General features: G+C 37.1%; 1 protein-coding gene across 22 annotated transcripts in view; it reads left to right on the forward strand.

Annotated features, from left to right (window-relative positions):
- The window catches only part of BAZ2B (bromodomain adjacent to zinc finger domain 2B), a 117083-nt gene that overhangs the window by 25495 nt on the left and 66938 nt on the right, over positions 1-24650 (forward strand). Inside the window, exon 1 of one of the 22 annotated variants that reach the window (XM_059852372.1) lies at positions 14568-14864. The exons of the other annotated variants lie outside the window; for them this stretch is intronic. The gene's annotated coding sequence lies outside the window, so the exon portion shown is untranslated. Of the gene's footprint in view, positions 1-14567; positions 14865-24650 lie in introns of those variants that run through there. 22 annotated transcript variants of the gene reach the window in all.

A 24650-nucleotide genomic window follows, 5' to 3' on the forward strand; every position in this document is an offset into this window, starting at 1 on the left:
TCAGTAGTTTTGATGTCTGTTGTACAGTTTACAGAGTATTTAAAATTAATAGAGAGTTTGTGCTGTGAGGTTAATTCCAAAATCAGTTTTAGCAACTTTGAAAGGCATTTTGCACAGTCAGAGAATAGGTGATATTTTGCTAGATGATGAACATGAGTTTTCTTGTTTTACTAGACTGGGTGATAACAGTGGAGTTTTATGTCTCAATAGCGACCTTCTGGCCCTCATCCCAGATGTAACTTTGCAGTTAGTAGAGGTGAAATGTGCACTGACAGTAGGGAAGAAAAGCCTAAACCAATAATTTTTGCATGCTGGTTGGAATAATTTGTAAAATTAAATTTAAAAGGCTCAGGTTTCAGAAGTGCTTTCTGTTCAATGTGGAAGAAGCTGTGGCAGCCATTACATGTGTCTTAATATAATGTTTGTGGGAATAGCAAGGGCACCACCTGCAGCTGCTAAATTCAAAGAAGGAATAGGTAAATATGAAGAGAGCAGATCTACTAAACAGGAGGGATCAAGTGAAATTAAGTTCAAAAGAGCAGTTTTCTAGTGAACATACTGCTTAGCAGGCAGTGATAGGTGAGTCGGTAAGGGTGGGAGATATGATAGCCTGCTATTTCAAAATCATGAGCAGAATTCTGAACCATTAAAAAAAAAATCAAAAAGCAGAACTAGGAAAGTCATTAAATAATTTGCAATAACAGAAATAAGAAGGCTTTATCTGTATTTAATGTTTAGTGCAGAATCAGCTATTGTGAAACTTCCTGTAATGCAGTAGTGTACTGCCAGCTTCTGTAATCTGAGCTGATTTTAGTGAAAAAGCTTTCATTTAATAAAAGCTTAACCCCATTGTTTTCTTGTTAATGAGGTAATGATTTTTGCTGGGATGTACTGAGAGTGCTACTTTCCCAGCCTCCAGTGACTGGAAGGATGTAGAAACTTTAGAGAAGAAGCTTCCAGTTTTGCAGAGGATAAGGGGATGAAATACATAATTAGTATTAAACATTACCTGTATGTTTGGCTTTGAAAAGCTAAACCTGCTAACTTTCTGACTTGTGAAATCTTGTTTTAAAAAAAGTCCTTTACCTTGGGAAGGAGATAGAATTCTACTAAGAACACAAGTGCATTGCTTGAGTTAAAAGTTTGTCCTGACTTTTGAACATTCAAGTGTTACAAAGGCTCCTCCCTCCTTAATGTTCTGGGAGTTATTACGTAGGAGTCTTACTCGTAGGGGCAGCAAGTCCTACTCTGTGGGACAGTTTCTCCTGTAATGGAAAAACCTCCAGGCATGGAATGAGAACTGCTGCTGGCAGCCGCTGACCGCTGTTATTTTGTGGAGCCATCAGGATGAATGCTGAAGAAAAGAGTGCCTTACTCAGGAAAATGAGAAAAATGCTTCGTAAATGGTCAAGTTGATATGTATGAATTTCCTCCCTTTATGTATGCAGTTGGAGAAGAACAGGAGGAATTTATAGAAAGATTTATGCTTTTGGATGAGTTTTCTTGTAGGCATTAAACAATAAAAGAGAAACAATAGTCAGGTGTAGATATCTTTCTTTCAACAAACTTCATTTTGATGCTGGCTGTTAGTACTAACTCAGTGTGGCAGTTTATTTTCTTTGTGTGTTTGTCTAACCATGCTTAATTATTTTCTGAGACATGAAAAATATCAAATCTCTGCATAATAATAAAAAATGTATCCTTAATAATGTCTAACATTTTTGTGAGTACAGTCAGTTCTTTAGCTTACAGGACATACTCTCTTTGCTATGAAGCAATAATAACCCTTGCATCCAAAGAAAGAAATGGCACTTCAGTGTGCCTTGGGTTCTAACAAATAAGTCGGCGAAGGGAGAGCTTGAAAAGATTGGGAAAAATGGCAAGTAATAATTCCTTCTGTGTTGTCAGTTATGGTGTTGGTGGTTGCTCTGTTTGTTTGGTGGGATTTTTTCATTTTTATTTTTCATGTTACAGTGATGCCATTTTAGATAGGAAGTTCTTGTGGATACTAATTTCTACTCCCCAAATACAAAATTCTTTTAATTCCTAATTGTGGCTCTTTTTTTTGTTACAAAAGGCAGCAGTGGTGAATTCTAACAGTCCCAGTTAATTTGGGGAAACAGCTAATTTAGAATGTTGACACAGTACCTGAAAGTTATGCAGATAATACTTTCAAAAGTTTTTCTATATGGTTATAACTAAACAAGTTATTAATGGCTGTAATAAAAAAAAAAAGAGTTCAGAGTAAAAGATCAGCTCAGCAGAGGGCTGAGCAAAATTTTCTGGAGTAAAGTTAGGAAATTATGAAGAGAGGCCTCTTGCAAAAATTGTCAAGACAAGGTTAATGTCATGTTTTTGAGAGATGTTGCCATTACAGGAGTACTGGTGTTGGGGTGAGTGTGGTGATGAGCAGAAGCATCTTCATAGGTGAGATCTACACTTAAGGATTTTTTCCCCAGTTTTTTGGAGGGGAGGGCAGAGGGGGAAAAAAAAGAGCAAAGAAGAGCAACATGTTAGAAGATTCAGAAATCAAGTGTCCTACAGAAAATTTAAGTAGGGATTTAACAGGTTTGGAAAACTACCCATTTTCTTTTCACAGTAACAAAGTATTCAGTGGCCTACTTGGAATTGGCGGCTATGAGCGTGAAAGCAAACATCCCCAAAAAATGAGTGTGAGTCAGACCCATGAAAGATTTCATGTATTCCAGTTTAAAATATGAAAGCAAATTGCCAAGAAAAACCCTTACTTGAAATCTAAATGTAGATAAATAATAGCCTGTTTGCAGCTAAGTAAAAGAAGACTTGCAGAAACAAGCAAGTTAGGCAAACAGTTTTCATTTTATTTTAATAAAACCATCTGCTTTATCACTTGCAGCTTCTATGTCTCAGGATAAAAGAAAATTAACAAAAACCGGGATTATTGAACCGGAAGTGAAATTTGATAAGTCTGGGCAGCTAATGAGAAACTGTTGATAACAAGTTGGAACACACTTAGCAGAGAAGTAAGGAGGAAATAGAGAAGAAAAATTTGGTGATTTCAGGTTAATAGAAGTAGTTTTATGGTTTTATGGCAGTTTGAATTGGTATTGGTATAGCTCCTTCTCCACAACTGTTCCCCTTCTCATCAAAAGTTAACATAAGCATCTACATACATGGCTGTATTTGCCTTTTTACATCATGTAATTACTCAAAAAGATGCAGAGAATTCCTGGAAATGTCCATTTGGTTATGGAAATGGTATCTCTATTTTTATATTCCCCCCAAAACAATTCTGGTGCCTACAGAACAAGGAAGATGTGGAACTGCTAAAGTAGGTCTAGAGGAGGCCACAACAGTGATCTAAGAGCTGGAGCCCTTCTGCTCGGGAGCCAGGCTGGGAGAGCTGGGTGTGTTCACCTGGAGAGGAGAAGGATCCAGGGAGAGCTCAGAGCCCTGCCAGTGCCTCAAGGGACTCCAGAGAGCGACTGGGGACAAAGGATGGAGGGACAGGACACAGGGAATGGCTTCCACTGCCAGAGGGCAGGGATGGGTGGGAGATTGGGAATTAGGAATTCCTGGCTGTGAGGGTGGGCAGGCCCTGGCACAGGTGCCCAGAGCAGCTGGGGCTGCCCCTGGATCCCTGGCAGTGCCCAAGGCCAGGCTGGACAGGGCTGGGAGCACCTGGGACAGGGGAAGGTGCCCCTGCCATGGCTGGGGTGGGATGAGATGGGCTTTATGGTCCCTTCTAAACAGAAGCATTCTGAGACTAGAAAAGGAGGCTGTTCATGGTTTGTGGTAATAATGTTTGAAAAGTAGCACTTAGGGGTTTTTTTAACTGTGTAGGTGGATATACACTTAGCAAGCTCAGAAAAAATTTAAAAGCTTCTAAAACATGCCATCCCCCACAGAACATGAGAATTTGCTTTCTTCATACGTGTGTAACACCTGGAGATTTAATTACGTCTTCACTTTAGTATACTAACAATTAACATTGACAAAGAAACTAAAGATGATTGTAACAGTTTTATATGCTTGCAGTAATTATATTGAGCGTAAATGGGCAATTGTGCCTTTTTTCTACTTGTTTCTATGTAATTATTTTTAGAAAATCATCTTATTAAAAAATTGGAAGTAGTTTATTGCTGTATGTTGTCTGCAAATATGGTTAGTGTGTATGTACTTGTATATCCTTGTATGTATTTAGATGCCTTTATTGGGTAAAACAACATGCTAGGTTGAGCAACTAAAATTACAAAAGTAAAATTACAAAAGGACGGATTAAGGAAAGAATTAATGAACTGCATATTTCTCTGTGGAACACCTATTTTTTATTTTGTTTTCTTTTAAACTAATAGTCTACATTTGATGTGTTGTAAGTTATAATAGGAAGGCAGTTAAAAAAACAAAACAAAGCACAAAGGCCCTTTACTGAGAGTTTCTGTAAGACTTACTCCCAACTTTGTTAATGCTTCTGCTGCAAACCAGATGTAATAATGGTTATCTGCTGAGGGACAGATTCTAAATTAGTGTTGTAAATCCACTGTTAGGAGGAATAAGGGGTTTGTTAAACTTTGCTGTACAGATGACAACTGGAGGAACTCAGATGTAAATTCATTTTTTGGTAGTATCACCGTGTTGTTTAGACCAGCTGATTTATCTTTGCAATAGCAACATGCCATTTGCACAAGACAGTGTTTTTGTTGTTTACAGTTCCTTCAAAAGTTTAAAAGTTCAGAAATCTTTCCTAGTACATATGATTAGATTAGAGTTTTCACTTTGTTTGCTTTGGCTTTCTTACTGAAGGAAATGTTCTTAGCATTTAAAATTAAAGCTCTGCCCACTTATGGGAAATGAGAAATATTTTTTCTTACTAAATTCAGAGTCTTATTATACAGTAGCTCTGAAATTTAGATGTTCAGGTTAAGAAGACATTTCTAGTTGACTATTGAAAAGATATTTTTCCACATATAAATTGTTGCCACCTTACTCTTTCAATCTAAGTCTTCAGGAATTTTCTTGCCGGTGACTCATCTTGAGTACTGTGTCCCTGTTTCAACTAGAAAGCTTGTTTTAATAGAACTTGACTAATTCACACAAGGAAAGCTCCAAAAAGTCTGGTCTTTGTAAGGGCTATTAGTTCAAGGAGGGAGGCGTATTGTATGTGGGTTTTTTTTTTTGCTGTTTACTCAGACTACCATTGATAATTTTACATTTGATTATTCAAAAGTTGAGATTGTAAAATAGGTACTTTACAAGTGTTATGAAGTAATTTTTTTCATAAAGATGCTTGAAAGCTTCATCTAGTGCTCAAATATTTTGCTCCTGTATACTTTGCATCTTGAGGGTTTCTATGGCAGTAGCTGAAGTTCTGGCTATCATATGCAATTACATACATATTTGTAATACAAAATTGTTTCTTCTGTGGTCCATTTTCACTATGAAATCAAGCTGCAACTTCGCTTGTTTTAAAATTGGTCTAGAGTACCGGCATTCATCTGCATTTCGAGACTCCAGAAGTTGCTATCTATGAATGTCTTCATTAAAGTCATGTTATAATGAGCTTGATGGAGTGTGTATTCTTATACTTGACAGGGAGCATATGTGTGCATGTACGTGTGTGTGTATATATATGTTAATGTTTATCAGTATATATATGTGTGTGTGTGTGTGTGTATATGTGTACCTGATTAGTTTTATTGATCCAGGTATAATCTGTTTTGTCTGAGGACCTAATTCATTAGGTATTCTTCCAGTAAGTCAAGATTTTCTTTCTTCTTCTGACCTATCTCCAGTCTGGATTTTTAAGAAAAAATCAGATTGTGTATACATCAAGAGCTGAAAGTGGTTTTGCTGGTTTCGGCAGGGCTGTGGTAGTTTATTCTGTGTAGTAAGTATCTTACCAGGCGTGTTTTGTTTATAAGGGAAAGAATAAAGTAAATTGTGATGGTGTGTGTGTACATTATGTAAATACAGATGTTTTCTAACTTATTTTTACATGTTTTGTCAATAGTCAAAGGTTTTCTTTTTAGGTTTTTCAAAAGTAATTTCTTTAAGGCAAACACAACAGGGAAAAGGATGTACAAATTAGAGTTTTCATATACTTGCACAATTCAGAGGAAGTAAAGAAATGGTGTATTAGAGTACAGCTTAAATGCATATCAGTTGAATAAAGCATTTGCTTAGAGATAGTTGAGGGTTGTATGTATTATCTGCTTTAGATATTTTACAGAGGTGATGTCAAGGTGAAAGCAGACTTGCGGAATGGTTGGAAATCATTGATATTCTGACTCTGAGGCTGTAAATGGCTCTGTGGCAGATGGAGGCTTTGTCAAGGAAGAAAAATGGCAGCTCTGCAGCATCATAGACACTTTTGCTTAGCAGCTCAGCACATAGCCTGTGACCTTCCAGTGTTCAGGACTTCCTTCTGTGTGTTAATAAATTGTCCTCTAGTTTTATTCCCTAAAAGTAGATAAATGATAGTCATTGTAATTCAGTACAATTTGTAGTATTTCATTGTGAAAAAAGTATAAGCCTGCTTTATTGCTAGGTATTTAAAAGTAAGCTTTGAAGGATGCTTACAATTTCTGCATTAAAGTGCCAGTAATAGTGTTTATCTAAGTACTGTGTAATGCTGAAAGTGTAGGTGTTAGTGTGCATGCGTATGACTACGAGTAAAGCGCAACACAAAACCTGTATATGCAGACTGGATATGTATATGTGTGTGTCAACATGTATATGTTTATGAATATTCTCTGGAATATTTGAAGCACTATAAAGTGGACAGTGTTAAAGTTTGAAATATGCTCATACTCTGAGCATCTATATCTGTGGTTTATTGCAGCTAAATACAGAATTTTAGACTACAGAAGTAGCTTCCTCTTCGGAGTTCAGAGGGAATAAATATGAATAAATTAATTTCTGGATTAATGCTTTTTCTTATTGATAGAAATTCAAGTATGTTTTAGCACGCACCTGGCATTATCTTATTTTGTGTGGTGTTGATGCAGTTTCATCTCTATTCATGTCTATACTTTAAAAATAAGTGTTCACTTTCATTAGTAGAATAACTGGTTTCTGTGTTCTCATGCCTATGAAATTTATGCCAAGTTGTGTGAGTTGTGAAGTTTTATGTTGTGTGCTTAAGGTATAGGCATGATTGCCCAGTGTCAACAGTGAAGTACCAGAATCGCATATTTCATATGTACAGTAAATTTGTACATTTTGTCATTCTCATTTGAATTAAGACTGTATCATTTAACAGTTTTCTATATTCTTAGATTCTATATCCACTAGACTGATCACTAATAAAACCAGTGATGTCAGTTGCTGTAATATGTGTCTTCAAGAGCCTTTAAGATCTTGTAGAAGATGCTCAATTGGACTGTTGATCTATACCACATGGCAGTAAGTCATTAGAAGTGCAAGCTTTTCTCAGCTATCATCTGCCAGCCATACTCTTTAGCCTACTTGACAGTTGTTAGAGTTGCAGGAAGCAATCACAGAAGAAAACAACCTATCACTTTCAAGGGTCAGGGTTGTTGCATTAGAGCTTTTTTATTTCAGAGCCTAGAGGTCATAGAGTCCTTGTGTATAAATTAAACATGCCTCCTGTATCTCTTCAGCTTCAGTCATTGTGAGATCTAATGTGGATGGCTTTATTGCAGAAGGACAAATGCTTCATAATTGAAAGAAGCATTTTTGATAGCGTGTGATAATCTTCATACATCTTTTTATTAGGATGTGGTAATGCATTAATCAGAGTACGACCTCCTCATATGGCATATGACTGGATGTTTGTATCCTGTAGCCAGATACCTTTAAAACTGAGGAAAATGGAAGAAAAAATGAGCCCCTGTGTTTTATGCCTTCAGCTTTCAAAGGCTCTTAATGACATAGGTGCTTGTTAACTTAGCAGTAGAGCACATATGAAGACAGTTTATAGAAATTTTTGTGCTTTCAGTTACTTACCTAGTTCATTATGTCCAGTATCTTGATGGTATTCCCGGGCTGTATAGAGACCATTTGATACAACTGGCTCCAGGGATGCTTAAGTCCATATTTTGACATGTAATTATTTTTCTCCTCTATTTCTTCGGTGTTCTTTTATGCCTTTCGGACTTTTTTCATGTTGGGATGACTGTTGTAACTATAGAATAACTGAATGGCTTTATTACATCCCCCAGATAAAATGAATTTTACAAATTGCTTCCATTTATTCCATGAGAGTTGTGAGCAATTTTTATACACTAGAGTAAGTAATTATTTGCCCTTTCTTTTTCATGGAGTTAGGGTTTTGTAGTGTTAATTAAAAACAAAAAAAAAAAAGAAAAAAAAAAAAATAAAAGAGAAAAACACTCATGCCTACCCAAGCAAGCACGATATAATGTGTGACCCCCCTCTCTCAACCGCTTCTGCAAAAAAAAGCGCCAACCCTACCGAACAGGTCCACAACCATTTGTTCCCTATTGTTCTGTATTAGGTTTTGGTATGATTTTGAAGCTTATCAGCAATAATACTCACTTGATAGTACCATATGGTCACAATGTGTTATTTGTATTAATTCAGTTGAAAAAAAAAATCTGTAAAATGAGACCAGTAGAAAAAAATAGTGTGGTGTATTCTAGTTTCAATAGTTTTGGGGTGATTTCAAAACATAGGTTTAATACTTTTGGAGCTAGAGATGCAAACAGGTTGCTTTTTACCTATGAGCATATATATAAGACAGCATATAACTTATAAAACCAAAATATGATACTAGTATAATGAGAGAAAAATGTCATTTAAAATAACCTTTGTAATTTTTTATGCTCACCTCTGAGTAGTAGAATAAATAATTGCATTCTGTATTCATCTCTTTTTCAGTAAAGTGTTTTATGTAGCTGTTATATATGGTGCATACTTTAACATACTGTCACTGATCTTGCTGGATTGTTTTACTTTTTTTCATTATGGTCTTGCATGTTCAGGCAAAGAAAATACACCTGTATTCATGTAATGATGCTAAATTCTGTCCTGTTTAATCATTAGATAAATACAGAGGGTATTTTTCTAAAATGTGGTGTTCTGTTAAATTCTTGTATTAAGGGGCGTGCAGCTTGAGCTATGAAAGTATAGTTTGTTCCAAGTGACAGCCAGTTTTTATTAGAGATTCCTGCAGTTTTACAAAGGAAATAAAACTCCTTTGTTTCTATAGTACCCGTTGATATTTCTTTCAAGACTACCTTCACAATACTGATAGAAGCTATGCAATTAGAATCTACATTTAGTAGTAAGCAGAGAAAGAAATTTTGTAAAATAAAATTTTGTGAAATAAAAAGTGTTGTACATGCAGTGATAAAATATTTTGCAGTATTGCTGTAGTACTTGAAGCACTGAAACCAGGAGGATAGAATACTTGAAAGGTCGAAAAATGAGAGAACAAATGATGCAAAAAGAAAATGACACTGAGGTCTTGGTTTAATACAAATGTATTCCAGGTTGATGGCTGATTTCATTAGCAAATCTCATTGTTATGCAATGTCTGTTCTTCTGCAGCAAAATGAATATTGTATTCTCAGAGTGTCTGTGTGTGTATGTGTACTTTGATGATAGATAAAGAATATTTTTATTGTTGTTCCAAGCTTTAAAAACTTCTGAAATATTGTTATAGTTTCAAAATAATTTATTTTCACATTTCCAATAATGTGATAAATGAACAGTTATTTTTATGGAAAATAGCAGTTTAACGCTCCTTCTATGTGCATTTCTCTACTTATGTGATCTTTTCTCCAAAATCTTATTTGACCAAATAGCAGTTAATACTGAATTTATCCCCCCAAGTACATATATGTAAAGAAAATTAAGAGTATTGGTTTCTGTGATGCTTTTTAAAAAGGATGATAGTAATGTATGCAGTACATGGAAATAAACCTCATCTTGGTGTCAAATCTCATAAAACTCAAATGACTAAATTTTTATAGATTATACTGAAAAATATTAGTAAAACTTTATGGTAAGATATATCAACTTTATTATGAAATTACATTATTTGGTACCTAGGACAGTGTGTTCCTTGGCATCCTGATATGGTTTACTTTGGGGTTTTTTTAATTTATTTTTTCCAAGTTGCTAGTTAAAACCATTTAGTAATGCTAAGACATTTTGATAACCAAAATGCTAAAAATGAAAAGGAGTATATGAGAAGGCTTTGATACAGGAAAATGAAAATGTACTGAATTTCAGGTTTTTTTTCTGTGCTCTTTGAATATTTATTCCATATATATATATTTTGTGGGGTTGAAATCTAGTGACAAATGTTTGAAATTCTACTAAGTGAGTGATAGTTTGGGATTTTTTGTAGTTCTGTGATGAGCTTTAGGTAACGAGCTTGCATGAAGAATGACTTTGGGCACTGAAGTAATGCAAAGAATAAGCTAGTTTTCTGAGATTTTGTGTGACTTCTTATGTGTACTGAAACAATTCTGCACTTTACAGAATTGTACAGGTTTGGTAGAGATATATATAATAAGAGTAGAATAGGGCTCTTTCTGAGTGATGGTTCACTGGTAGCTACTGTGTTCATTTCAAATCCAAGATACTGTTTCAGCATCAAATTGACATATGCAGCGTTTATGCATTTTATAAACAATTCAATGAGGACCAAAGGGCCTTTAAAATAAAGCCAAATTATGAGCAGTATGACCCATAAATGTGACTGGGATATGTAGGAGGTAGAACAAAGGGAGGATTGTTGCCTCTCTTCTCCTTGGGAAAGGACACCTCTTTCCCTTGGCTTTGGTAAGGGATATAACCAATGTAAGGATGCAGATTCCCTACTGTCAGCTGATGGGTTTTAACAAGCTGATGGGTTGATGTAGTTGTTTTTGGCGATGAGAAGCTATCTGAAGTAATCTGTCTCTTGTGATGCATCTTTGTTTTCAGTTTGGGGACCAAACTTAAGACCAATCCAATGAGTACTTATGGTACTCAGTGTAAGAGTGGAACTCAAGAGTGGGCTCCATACAGTAGCATATGTAAGGGAAAAAACGGTACCGAGTCTTGTAAATGTTGTCAGAGTCTGAATTTACAGGGATGCAAGTAGGACTTGGTTTGATATGCCATTGCATGAAGGTCTCTGAGGAGTAAATGGTGGTTGAGACTTCTGTTTCAGGCTGAATGAGGGGAAGAAAGATGGTTGTTGGGCCTATCCTTTGTGGACGCCTCTGTCCTCCTGCCAGTCTTTTGTAGTTTAGTTGGAGGTCACTTCTATTAGCTTGTTAGATTTTTCTTGAATAAAAAGATTATTTAGAATCGCTGTTATTCCTTAAGTAGTGAATTATACCTTTTGTGTCCTCCTTATTGGTCCACGCAGTTAGTGTCAGAGTATTCCAGCTAGAATAGCTAGAAGCAAAAGGTAGACTTAATACTGACTCTGAAACTTTTATAAATAAGCATATTGATTTAATAAACTGCAGGAAGTTTATGCTCTCCAACACCATTGATGCAGGTTGTGTTCACAGATGACGCTGGATTCAGGTATTGGGCCTGTATTCATAAGTGTTCGCTATTTTGAGCAAGTATTTCTGCTATGAAATAACGTGGTTTTTGCACCAATCTTGAAGTTGGATCAAGTTATGATGCGAAATGTAGATCTCTGGCTTTGTTAGCATTCACTGCAGATTCCATAGGGATTACCTGCTCTTCACAAGTGTGCGTAAGCAACATTCATGGCTTAACTGCTTTTATATTTCTTTATCACAGGGTAAACTGAGACGTTCTAAATCAAAATGTGTGGAATTGAGCTACCTCAATGATTATAGGTAGTTCTAGATAGACTGAAATCTAGTAGGTGAAGTTTTCAGGATTTTGTAGTTTCTTTATGACCATAGATTTAATAGCCATGAGCAGTGTTTGAAATCTCAGTGGAGGAGCCCTCAATATTTTACTTAATGTTATCATATGTATTGTTTTGTAAAGATTTTTTTTCACTTACGTAGTTTACCTAATCATACCCATAGCTAGAGTTGTATTCAATACCCGTATTTATACTTAGAATTTGCTATATAGAAAGTGATACTGTTAAGAAAAGGAAATCTCACAAAGACAGTAACTCCACATTTTGAGGCCATGCCATTTTGTGAGGGCAGGGGCTGATGAGTATTTGAGATACAGCTGGAGTAGTTGATTTATTATATCATATTAGGTCAGTTTTATAAACTTAATTTTCTTCATGAAGCTGAGTTGTTTGACCACCAGTGTTTTGGTAGCCTGTAAAACTTCTGTCTGAGAACAATTGCTGAATCTTTGTTACTCTCTTGCTGACTAACATGGAGGCAGTGGGTTGTAGTTCAGTATATTTAGCTTCTCTGAGAGCTACAGTGATAGAAACCAGATCTGTGCTTTTAATGTTTCACTGACTGTTACTGGACTAAGGTCTGATTGAGCCTTGGGTTTGTAAAATAAGTATGGACTTTCTGTTTTGCTGCTTCCAGTGGCATGTTTGTGTTTTCTCTCCTTCATTGCTATGTCAGTGCTAAACAGCTGTCCCACACTAAGTATTTTTCACATTATGAGCAATATTGATTGAAACAGTTTTAGAAAAATCATTGTTCATGAGCTATTATTTTAACAAGTGGAACTATTCTACGTGATTCTCCTCGAGTCATGCAAGAACCAAATTAATTGTGGCTGTATTTTAGCATGCAAATTTCTGATATTAGTAGATTGAGGATTCAGATCATGGTCTCCTAAATCTTGCAGTGAAAGCTTGTTTGTAGTGATACTAGTAGCATCTACCCAAATTAAATACAACTTATATTGCTTTTTAAAACTATTTAAAGACTACTGTGAAGAGTGCTGCTGATAGTCTTTGTTTTTGCAAAGGCTTTTCTCATTTGGTGGTTTGGAATTCTTCTGTTCAGAAAACCTGCACATGGTTTGACAGAACTACTTTTTTGTAAGACAGGAAACAAAAAATCGTGTGAATGAAATGCTGAAGTTTTGGTGTAGTTTAACTTAAGGCAATGAGTTAATGTGCAAGTGTCTGATGAGGAAATTGTGGCTGCACTTGTTATGTCTGTAACAATCATAGCCTACAAAATTCTTCTTGGTGTGTTGTTTTGATTGCAGAGATCCCTCTTAATGTATCTTTGGTTGTTTGGGAGATTGTGAGGACAGAATCACTCCTTCATTGGCAGAGGCTGCATTTTCACTGTCAGTGTTTGCTGATACAGATGAACCCCTTCATATTTCATGATCTTTCCAGTAATGCTTTCTGTATTTTTTTAATGAGTTTCCTTTTTTTCTTTCGTAATTGTGAAAAATGGCTGCCAAGTGTTTCTAACATTGTTATTAGAAACTTTTTTGGTGTCTTGTTTCTTGATTTTTTTTTTCAGCCATGTTATTTTGGTGTGTTCCCCAGGTTGTCTTTGATGCTGCTGAATTTCTGGGAGAGGAAAAATTCGTTGATTGATCTACTGCCCCCCAACACCTTTGCATCTCTCTACTCCCATACAAATGATTTTTCTTGGATTATGTGTTATGGTTCAGGCCCTTGTGCTGTTATTTTAGGTCACTGTAGCGGTTTCACTTGTATCAAAAGATTGTCCAATAAGTTAACTATATTGATCTCTTGCAGAAATTCTGTGTTCTGTTTTTGGACCAAATACTTTATTCTAGTTGCTTAGGAGAAGTGAGCTTTTAATTCTGTTAGTTAAGGGTTTTTTTTGGGTAGGGAGTGTTCTTATTTATTTGTTGAGGGTTGCTTTGTCTTTTTTTTCCCTTTTAATTTTCATAGTAACCTAGGACCCTCTTCAGTTCCACCACAGTTTTTAAACTGAAGCTTGTGGAAATTAGTTTTTGGAATGATGAAAGGTAGGGGACAACCTGTAATCTCTTCTCACTGAATCACTGCCATGTATTTAGTCCATATGCGATTATTTGATTTGTGGAGGAAAAGTTTTTGGCAGTTTAAAGAAAAGTAATTTGAATTTTTTTTTCTTTTAAAATTGTGTTAATTAATTTTTATTATTTCTGCATAGTTAGTAGATTTAATTGTGCTTAAATTCACATGCAGGGATTAGAGTTTGTTTTTCTTAGTTTCACATTTTTCCAGGGTTGTTTCAGGGTAGTTTCATAGCAAACTTTCTTTTACATACCAAAACAACTTGGGGAGCAGTTAGTTCTGGAGAGAGAATGTATGTACGTGTGTGTGTGTGTGTGTGTGTGTGTGTGTGTGTGTGTGTGTGCAAATGCATAATTTACATTAAAATAGAGGTATTTTCCTTGGGCTTGGCATAAACGAGAAAACAATACAGCCTGGCACTGATGCTTACGTAACACTGTGGGAAAATTTTCCTTTATAGTTCAGTTGGTTTCATGTTCTTCTTCTACCTTTTCCCCTCATGTAATTAAAGTACAGATAAAGCTGCATACTTCACCTGAGCTGGTTTTGGTCTGTGAGCAGCTGTGTTACTGGTGATCCAAGTGCTCCACCTGCCTTTCAGTTTGTTTACCAGGAAATCAAGATGTGTAAACTGCAGGAAGCGCTGTTTGACCCTCACTGACAGTATCTCATTACAATAATTGCTAATCTCTGAATAAGACAGCCATGTTTTGTGTGTAACACAGAGGGAGCTTGTGGTAGATTTTAGATGCTTCCTTAAATACAGCTTTGTCAATGCTTGCTTGGATTTCATTTTCAGGATAGCTTTTGACAATAGGCATCTGGCGACCTTTGGGCTCAGCAAACTCGGACATGATAGCATGTGTGCTTTCTTCCTTCTTGACTGAAAAAGAAAGCAAACAACAAAAACCTCCAAGACCAAACCCTCGGCTTGTTTTGGAGTGCTGTCACTGCTCTGTAGCGACAGGATAATGGCTACTTCCTGATTAAACCCCTCTCCACAGTAAGCTGTTCGTGTTCTTTATCTATTCTCCTGTAATGCCAAGTGTTCAGTGCTTTTCTTCTGTACTTCCTTCCCCCTCCTTCCCCCTCCTCCCTCCCCCCCCCACCTGCCCCTCCCGGCCTTCCCTGTGTTAAGTTTGAAATGTTTACAGAATGAAGAATACAAAAAGAATATATAAAGTAGCTTTTTTTTTTTTTTTAAATTCCCAGACAACTACTGCTTCTTATAATGCTTATCTGGCAGCAGTGATAAGGAAAAAACCTGATTTTCATGAGATTAAAAAACCCCAAACCGCTGAAGTCTGTTTAGGTTTCAGCAAACTAGTATTAACTTTATGAAAAATTCTGATTAATACTCACTGGACAAATGCAGTGACACAGAATGTGTGTTTCACACAAATTCTAAAGTATTGGTGTTTTCATAATATTTTTATCACTTCCAGAACTGTTCTCCTGTCTAACAAAACAGCCTTTTTGTCAGCCTTTCTTATATGATCGTGTAAGTGCTGTTTCTATCTTTATTAGAGTTGATGTGTTATTTTTACTTCAAGTAATTTCTTGGCTCTTGCTGCTGGGGACCGGGTGAGTGTGAGCTATCACTCAGTACACAGGTGTGGTCTTATTTTTCTCAAGACTATCAGTCTTAACAGATTTCATGTTGTCAAACAATGGTTACAGAGTGTTTGTGATCTTACCTGGCTTGCTACATGGGTCTACAATGATTTTGCTCTTCTTAAGGTTGGTCTTGTGTTGCGCTAGTACAAATGGCGTAGCATTTGCAGTTGTGCTGTACATACCACAATGAATGTTACTGACATTCTGTAGTATAGATATTACCAGTTTGTGTTCTTGCTCATTTTGTGGACGTTTAGAAAAGTGCTAAATTAAATTTTGCAGTTCTGATTTAAATTAATAATAAAATAATACTGTGTTCTTGGTACCAAAGACTTTTTTTCTCCTTTTATAAACTAGATTATGAAAAACCTTGTCGTGAATTCCTAACCAAAATAATTTTTGCTCTTCAAAAGTCTGCTTTTTCTATTATTGTATTTTACATGGAAGTAAAAGGATGTACAATTTCATTTAGTGACAGAACATATCCACTATGAAACTGGAACCAAAATGAAACATGAAGAAAAAGTATGATTCAGTTAAAAGAGATGTTTTTATAATCGATGAGTAAAAAAGACATTAAATTAAACAGCTGTTATTTAAAAACTTGTGAAGTAGACAGCATATATGAGAAATCTCTTTTGTTCACTTTGTGAGAAAAAGAAGTAGGTAAAGAACAGTGTTCCTCCAGCTCGAGGTAGATGCATTTTTGGACGTGCTTGACCTATTAGTTCATATGAGTTGTTAGCTATAGAGAAAAGGGTGTGGACAACGGAGTGGCTTCAGCATGTAGATGCAGGTCTATTTTAAGGAGAACAAGGCAGGAAAAATGCCATGGGGAAGAAAGGAAGAGGGATTCAACGTATATTACTTTTTTAAAGGGTTCTCTTCTTGTGGGGTGGTGAAGACCTGGTATTTGGAAGCCATTGATTTGAACTGTTTTTTCCCCAAAATACTTGTGCTGTTTTCTGAGGATTGCTGAGGAATGAGTGCCGTTCTCTCTGAAACTATGACCTTTTCATCTTGAGAACACTGACTGAAAGATAAAGGATTCACAGGATAGCCACAGGTTTTGTACAAACGCTGCCTCCCTTACAAGCCCTTTAATACTGGTATTTAATTTGGAGGCCCAGTGACCTGGAGTACCATTCTATCCTAATGTCTCTTACAAAACAAGATTCTATTGATTTATTTTTTTTAACAAAATACTGAATTGCTGCTGTTAATAGATAAAATTTATATAATATGATATTTCAGATAATTTCAGTAGTGCTTAATATTGACTATGTCTATGAAATGTCCTGGTCTGGGGACTGGCAAAACATGTATATTGTCTTCCAGCAGGCTTCTTCCTTGCTGTCCAGCCATCATCTTGGACCCCTGCTCCGTTCTTTCCAATGTCCTACAGTCTGGGTGTTTTAAAAAAGTTTCCCTTGCTATTTGTAATCTTTTTGCATATTCTACCTCTGAAGAGACTCTTAAAGCTTGGTGCGTCACAGCTGACCTTGTTGGCTCAAGCTTCAGCTTCATTTACAGAACTTACTCCTGCAGAGCAGGTAGAACAGCCCTGATGGGAGCTGCAGGAGCTGCATTGCCTGGGCTGCCTGGGTGAAGGAAGTGTGGGAGGCAGCGGTGGCCAAAAGATATAGCTGTTTTTGCTGTGCAGGGAAGGGCAGATGTTAACCCTGGGCCCAGCCATAGGTCCCTGTGGAACTCTTGAATTGAGTGCTGGGTAGGAGTTGGGACTGCTTAGGCTTCTTGTTCCCACACCCCATAAAAGAGCCCCAGCTTTATCTGTCAGATATGACCATCATTGACTGCTTGCCTTTGCAGAGTGCCTTCAAAATTTTAAAGAATGGCTTATTTGCAATGGGTATCACTGTTAATCTTTAAAGGGTTTTCAAGCTTTGCAAGAAAACAACACATGGTGTACAGCAAAAGTGAACTCGTGTACTTTAACCAGTGTTCTTTAATCATATAGGAAAATGTAATGTTTAGCATGTGGCTCTGTTAGAACTTAATATCTAGATACAGTACTTTTGTTTTGAAGATGGAAGTATGGATGGCTTAATATCTTCTTTCTTTCCAGTTTATGGAAATAAAATTGCGATCTGGCAGGGTTTTTTGTGTCTAGGCACTTATTTCAGGTTTGTAAATAACATCAAGATGTTAGATTTGCATCTGCTTGGTTTGTAAAAATAGTGTTGTGGATGGAGTCCGCCAGAATAGTCTTCTGACACCGTAATACCTGCTGTGGGTTCTGTTAAGGCTTAATTTTATGTCTTAAGACCCCATTATTTTTCCTTCTAGTTATTCTGTTTACCTAAACTTGAGTGGACTCTGTTGTTGTTTTCTGGGGGTTTTGTTTTGCTTAAACGTCTCAGGTTTTAAATAAATCATGTCTTTCCAACTAGAAAAGAAGAAACAATGAGCAAATAACCTAAGAAAGATATTTTGGAAAAGGCAATGGATGCCAGTGGTGAAGCTGACTCAAAACAGTGGCTGTTATGGCACGTAACTCTTCCTTCAAGAACTGGTTCTGGGATTCCAAAGAACCATGAGAGTGTGACTGCATGAAAATGTGGAAACCATTTATCTGCATCTCAGCCTATTAGTGGGAACTATTACATTCCTGCTAGATGACACCGCAGGATGCTTTTAGGAGTTCAAAACTGAGGAATTAGCATTCCTCAGTGATAAGTTTTTTAGTCAAGGTGCCAGAACTCAGTCAGTGGTGTGAGAGGCTGATAGACTTCTTCGCTCTCCCATGGGCTAAAACTAGTTTTTGCTGGCATTGGAGAACCTAATGTACAATTTAGGTGTTTGGGTTTTTCTCTTTTGCTTAAACATAAAATGATATTAGTGTTAGAATAATGAGACTGAAGTTTGATGCTATTCTAAAACAAAATCAGGACCCATTGCAAAGCCTGAGGCTGGTACAGGAACACATTAAAAAGATTTGTTTCTCCTGAATGCTTTTCTGCAACTCTGACTTGGTACCCATAATTCATTTCTCATCAGAGTATGTTGGTGGTCATAGTTTTTAGCAATATTTGAAGGACTAGAATGATAACTTTAATTGTTAGGATGAAAAACTCCCAACAAACAAAAAAAACCCCAAAAAATCTCTAGACCATTTGTTAGGAATGGTCCATTTGCCTACCATCCTTGCCCCTGCTTACTTGTTAGAGTATATGTGGAGTGTAAGTTCAGGACTTCAGGGTAAAAGAACCCTTTTTTCAGCATCTCGTTTTTTACTGGGCAGTGCCCATGGACTTGTTCTGGACTCGTTACTTTGACACACATGGCTTTCATACACCCAGACAGATACTAGATTTGTAGTTATTTCTTCCCCAGGTTAATTTTTCTTTAGATCATGTTTTTAAAGATTAACTAAAGTTTTCTTTATGCAGTAATTTCTTTGTTATTTTTCCTAGCATAAAGCAAAATAATACCAAGTAGGAAAAACACATTGTTTGTTGTGATTCCTTTGGAGAGTTCTTGTACGTATATATATTAGAGCAGATACTTTAGGCTTCACAAAGTTAAATATTGGTTTAATGCCTTGGTTTAATGCCTTCTGTTATTATTTGGCAAAGTTAGGCAAGATTCAAATATAGAAGTACTAAAAAGCATGTTTGGCACAAGTACTGTTGAATTTTAATGATGCCTAGACAAGCCTGTGGCAGCTTTTGCTGTCAGAGGTTCAGCAGGGCACTCCCCCTCGCTAGGTGTTTTCTCCAGCTCTGGTAGTGCCTGTAATTGGAGCTAAGCCTCAATCTTGAGCTAGAGATCAAGACTGGCTTTTGAACTATGGGTAGAGGTGTACTATACAATGGCTAAACAGGAGCTAAGTTTCTGAGTCGCACAATACCACCTGAAAAGCAGAAAATTTGCCTCTGACAGATTGAAATTCAGGTTTCGAAAAAGCACAGGAAAAAAAGGCATTGACTTCAGCTGTCCCAGTTGTTTTACTGATTTTTGAACTTCTGTTGCATAGGATTTATATTCTTAGGGTTTCTGTTCTTAGGGTGGGTCAGAACCACCCTAAGCAAGAATTTTCGCTATGTATTTAAAAAATGTTGTATTGATTATCAGTGTGCAAAGATTGAATAATACTTCGTAATTTTAAAGTTATAGAGGTAGTTGTAGATAGTTTGCTCAGTGCCCTCACAAATTGAAGTGATATTGCTTCAATTTGTGCCCTCACAAATTGAAGTCTTGCTTCTTTAGAAGATGTAGTAGTACTAGAATCTGGTGCAAATGAACCCCAAATTATTGAAGTCACATAACCAGAATATTTAAAAAAAAAAAAAAAATCAGAGGAATGGAAGAGTGGGCTTTTACATTGAAACTGGAAACATGTCTTTAAGCTGAACTTTTAGGCATGAAAATAAAAATATTCATCCCAAGACAGTATAAAATATTGCAGTGATCCATTTGTTTCTTGTTTTGGGTTTTTTTTAGGAACAGAAGGATTTGTTAAACCTCAGTTCCAAAAGGATAAATCCTTTGTTTTGGTTTGATGACAGAATCTGGTGAATGTCTCTCTTTGGAGCATTTACCAGACTGATGCCAGAGAATCTTTGTGTTTGAGTGTTCTTCAGATGCTATTATTTTAGTCTCTGCAGTTATGACAAGAGTCCAGACTTTGCATCAGTTTTATGTGGTACCACATTTATTTACTGTTTGGAATCTGCTTAGAAGCATTGGAATACTACAGATGTGTAGTGCTGTCATCTCCACTCCATGAGCGGAGTGTCCATAAGCCTTAATGTCTGCACAGAGTGGCACTGTACAATTGCCACCCTGATATCTGCATCCTGACTGCTCCTCTTCTTGAGCTGGATGAATTACACAGCTTTTCTGTTGGTAAAAGTAACTTACGGGATGGTTCCTTTCTTGTCATCTGAAATTTGCTGTGCTGTAAGAAGTGGCTTAGGGTGAGCATTTGCAGGGTGAGCATTCCTGACTGAAATTGTGTTAATCTGTGTAAGAAGCTTATCTCACACATTTACTTCTGTGTTTTGAGGGTGATGGTGTCAATGTCTCCTTTCCAAACCCAGCATAGAAGTGAAAATAAGTGAAGGGATGTGTGTCCTTTATAAAAGCAGTAACTGCTAAACACGGACGTATAATGTTGATAACCTCATACGGAATAACAGATAATGCAGATAGATTTTATTTCAGGAGGGTAGGTTTAGCTTAGGTGTTAGGAAGAAATTGAGGGTGGTAAGGCACTGGTACAGATTGGCCAGAGCGATTGTGATCTCCCCATCCCTGGCACTGTTAAATGCCAGGTTGGATGGGTCTCTGGGCAGCTTCATCCAGTACAAGGTGTCCCTGCCTGTGGTGGTGTGTTTATGTGTAACAAAATGAGCTTTTAAAGTCCCTTCCAACCCAAACCATTCCATGATTCTGTTTATATATTTGTTTAAACCAGACTCTTAGTTTGTTACTCGGGGTTTGAAACATTTAAGGAGGCTTGGGTCACTTCAACATTAAGTACCTCTCTGTGGTGCTGTGTTGCCCCATGGATATTTAGTATGGCCATACACTTTTTGTGGTACAGATTGGTTAGGTTAGATTTTTTTCACAGCATTATGCAGCTTTCAGAAATATATTCTGAGGTTTGTCCTGAAGTGAGGTTTATGAAGGATTGTAGTTTAACCTGACCTGTGTGCCCCTCCTCCCTCCATGGAATGTAAAGTAAGTGAATTATAGTGCACTCTGTCTTTTGTAACTATTCTTTCTTTTCCATGATCATGAAAATCACAAAATGTGTGAGTGCAGAAATATTCAAAGTTATGTTTATTTCTAATGGAAAGCAACGCAGTTACTTGTAAAATAGGAGAAAATAAGTTTTTGAGTTGCAATTTATTTTACATGTATTGTTTAATGATGAGTTTATCCTGTTGGATAGAGTCAAAACAGATGCTTTGTTTGAAATGTTATTTTATCTTGAGACTATTTAAAATGGCCACTACGTATCGTTAAAGAGTAAAATGGCAACTGATTCCCTTCTCTGTTTCTGTTTTTACCAGGCCAGTCATGACTGAGTTATATTGAGCTTAAGAGTTGGGTCTGCTTTGAAGTGGCTTTTAGTAAGTGACCTTATGTGGGTAAAGACTGTTAAAACAAATACATACGGAATTGTGATCTCTGTGTGATTTTATGAATGATTTCACTGTTGTGGATTCTGATGTGATAAACAATGAGTTGTCATATCACCGTTTGAATATGGGTGGCGTGAGCCAGGGGAAGGCTATAAAGCCCATTTAGAACATGACACAGGAATGTACGGTCTGCCTCTCAGGCTGTAACTGGCAGTGAGGTACTAAGTGTATTGGTGCATAGAAGTGTCTTTGTATGATATCTTTGAAACACAAGCCAATCATGCTTTTGATTCACAAAAAAAAGGTTTTATTGCGGTTGTTGATTTAGTAAAAGAAGTTTTGTTATGGTGGCTTTTTTTCCCAGAGACTTTTACGTAAAGTTCTTAGTACAAATTATTGAAAATGACATAATTGCAGTGACATTCTGCAAAATTTTCAATATGTAGCAGTTAACTTGGCTTTTCTGGTTTGTACAATATTTGAGACAGTGGATCTCACTAAGTATATAGGCACTTTTACTTGAGTTTAAAAATATCAGTGTGTAAAACATCATAGCAGTAGTAGACTGTGTGTTGGAAGGTTTGTGACCAGGCCTTGTTGGCAGAGCAGGGAGCATCTGTGGGAGCCTCTGGTGACCATAGTCTGTCTGTAAGGAGCGGCACCCATTCCTGTGGGTACTTCACTTCCTTCTCACCTGAGGTTTGGTCAGTGTGCTTGCTTGTTTTGTGGGGTTTTTTTTGTCACACCACTTATTTTGAACCCACTCCTCCCTGGTTCTGTGGCCCTTGTGGAAGGTGTGGAACGCACAGGTACTGCTTGGCCTGCTGATTCACCTCTGAGCTAGCAGCCACGCTCTGCGTTTACCTTCTGAGCATGACCTTTTTGGACACTGCATTTTGAATTTGTGATGTGCTGGACTGTGTGTTCTGGGCCTCTGATGTGCTTCCCTTCATCACCTGCAATATTTCTGGCATTGGAGCACTCATTGACACGAGAACTAGTGTCAGACTGACAATATTATTATGATGCAATGAGATACCTTGCTGTAAGGCAAGAGAACACAGTATTGTAGGACTCCTCCATAGTTTGGGATCATAAAGTTGTTACAAATTTCACTTGGTTGTTGAGAAAAACTGAGGCGTATTTTTACCCAACTTTTTTTCCCACTGTGTTAGAGGTAATAATTGAAATAAGGAAGCAGTACATGGGAATGTAGAAGTTAAACTGGAATTTTGGAGATGAGTTTAGTGTTTTGATGTCTTCAAAACATAGTTCGTAGTATTCACACATCCCAGCTAATGTTGATAGGATAAGAGTAAGAAAAGGGTTTTTCTTCTGCATTAGGGTACATTTCCATGAAGGTTTTGAGCATGGAATAGGTAGGTGATTGACTGTAAAGAAATTTCAACTTGATATATTTGAAAATTATTTGATTGTTGTTTCCTTCAGTAAATATTCTTTTTTTTTTTAGTGTTTCTATATTTACTAAACATTAGTAATTTTTTCCCCCAAAAAGACAACATTTTTTCTGTGTAAAGCTTCACATACTTCCCTTCTTTTTTCCTTTTTACGGAGAGATTACTTTCTGTTTTCATTGGGTGAAGTTGCATTAATGGTGATTATTCACCATTGGAAAATCTGGGAAAATAGCTGGAGTTTCAGGCAAAGCATAGAGAGGAACTGACATAAATCACTTCACCAGGAAAATTTTGAAAAGTAATTTTCTTCTTAGTTTTATTTAATGATTTTTCTCTTTTACAAGTATGAGAGGTTAAAAACCAGTCATGGCAGTTCATAATTATTGACTGACAAAATAACTCCAATGAAACAAATGTCTCACTTATACTTGAGGTTAAAAAGGATATGGATCTGCTGTAACTGGTATGGGCTTTTTAGTCACAGAATGCATTAGGTCTACAGTGTAATTATTGCTGATCCTGTCTAATGACTGTTTTGGGGATTATCTCTTTTGGAGTTAGCCATCTGCTGTGGTTAGAGTGATTAAACATAATTAAGGGTTAACTTAGTTTGAAATCAAAACTATATATGTCTCTAGGAGAATAATGTATATTTCTTCCATTCAAAATAATTCAGAAATACCAATATTGCAGTTCTCTATTAAAGACATTAAAAAAGCAGCAAAAATAAAGTTTGAAAAAGCACCCTCTCAAAAAGACTTCCCAGACACCTGCAAACTGAAATAAAAGGAGCAGGGTGGGGGTGAGAGAGAGAGAGGGGAGCCTTAAAAGGGCAGCTTATTACTGTTCTCCCAGTTCTTATTTGATCAAACAGATGGCTTATGTTAGTTAAAAGCTTGCAAGTATAGCTATATTTACTTTTCTGTATTTAAAAAGTATTGATTTGCCAAGGATGTCTTCCTTTTTATGACTCAAACATGTATTGCTTGTAGGTGGTTCTTAACTGTGCTTATTTATAAAATACTTTAGATGCTCACATCTGAGAACCTCCAGGCGTGTCAGCCTGACCTCAGTGCCCAGGAAGGTTATGGAACAGATCATCTTGGGTGCGGTCACACGACGGCACATGCAGGAAACCAGGGGAGCAGGCCCAGCCAGCAGGGCTTTAGGAAAGACAGGTTCTGTCTGACCAACCTGATCTCCTTTTATGACCAGGTGACCTGCCTAGTGAATTAGGGGAAGGCTGTGGATGTGTCTGCCTGGACTTCAGCAAAGCCTTTGATACTGTCTCCCACAACATTCTCCTGGAGAAACAGGCGCCCCTGGCTTGGACAGGTGTACGCTTTGCTGGGTTAAGGTCTGGCTGTATGGCCAGGCCCAGAGGGTGGTGGTGGTGAATGGAATTACTTGCAGCTGGGGTCAGTCACCAGTGGTGTCCCCAGGGCTCAGCACTGGGGCCAGTCCCGTTCACTATCTTTATCAGTGATCAGGAAGAGAGGATTGTGGGCACCCTCAGTAAATTTGCGGATGACGCCAAGTTGGGTGGGATTGTTGAAGGTGAGGAAGGCTGTGCAGAGGGATCTGGACAGGGTGGATTGATGGGCCAAGGGCGGCTAACTGAGGTTCGGTAAGGTGAGGTGC

The sequence above is a fragment of the Haemorhous mexicanus genome, chromosome 8 (genome assembly GCF_027477595.1).
Source record: "Haemorhous mexicanus isolate bHaeMex1 chromosome 8, bHaeMex1.pri, whole genome shotgun sequence".
Classification (NCBI taxonomy): Eukaryota; Metazoa; Chordata; class Aves; order Passeriformes; family Fringillidae; genus Haemorhous; species Haemorhous mexicanus.